This window comes from Elephantulus edwardii, unplaced genomic scaffold, assembly GCF_000299155.1.
Source record: "Elephantulus edwardii isolate Elephantulus edwardi_28Jun2011 unplaced genomic scaffold, EleEdw1.0 scaffold00069, whole genome shotgun sequence".
NCBI lineage: Eukaryota > Metazoa > Chordata > Mammalia > Macroscelidea > Macroscelididae > Elephantulus > Elephantulus edwardii.
In genome coordinates, this window is record NW_006399819.1 from 9,666,585 (window position 1) to 9,667,075 (window position 491).

At 31.4% G+C, this 491-nt stretch overlaps 1 protein-coding gene across 1 annotated transcript in view; it reads right to left on the reverse strand.

Annotated features, from left to right (window-relative positions):
• IFI44L (interferon-induced protein 44-like) overlaps positions 1–491 on the reverse strand; it is a 31,327-nt gene that overhangs the window by 23,885 nt on the left and 6,951 nt on the right. The gene's annotated exons all lie outside the window — the stretch shown is intronic.

Below are 491 nucleotides of genomic sequence, written 5' to 3' on the forward strand. Positions count from 1 at the left end.
GAAAGAAATTAAGCGTTTATACAGTCTGAAATTGAACAAAAAAGCAATCAAGATGCATTAATAATAATTTCTGACTGGAATGCAAAAGTTAGAAACAATGAAGAATAAAATGATAGTCAGAAAATATGGACCTGGTGACAGAAAAAAATCATAGTTTGTGCACTCAATGATTTATTCATCAACAATACCTTTTAAAGTAACATAAAAGGTGATTTTACAAATGGGCCTCACCTAATGTACTTCACGGAAATCAGATTGATTATATCTATAGAAAAAACTCTTGGATAAACTCAGCATCAGCATTTAAAACCAAGCCAGGTACTTACTGTGGAAAAGACCATTAATTACTCAAGTGAAAGTTAAAGTTGAAGCTGGAGAGAATGAAAACTAGTTCACAAAAATGACGATTAGTTCACAGAATATGATTTTGAGTCTATCCCACCTAAATTTATAAACCATCTCAAGAACAAGTTTGAGGCATTGAACACTAA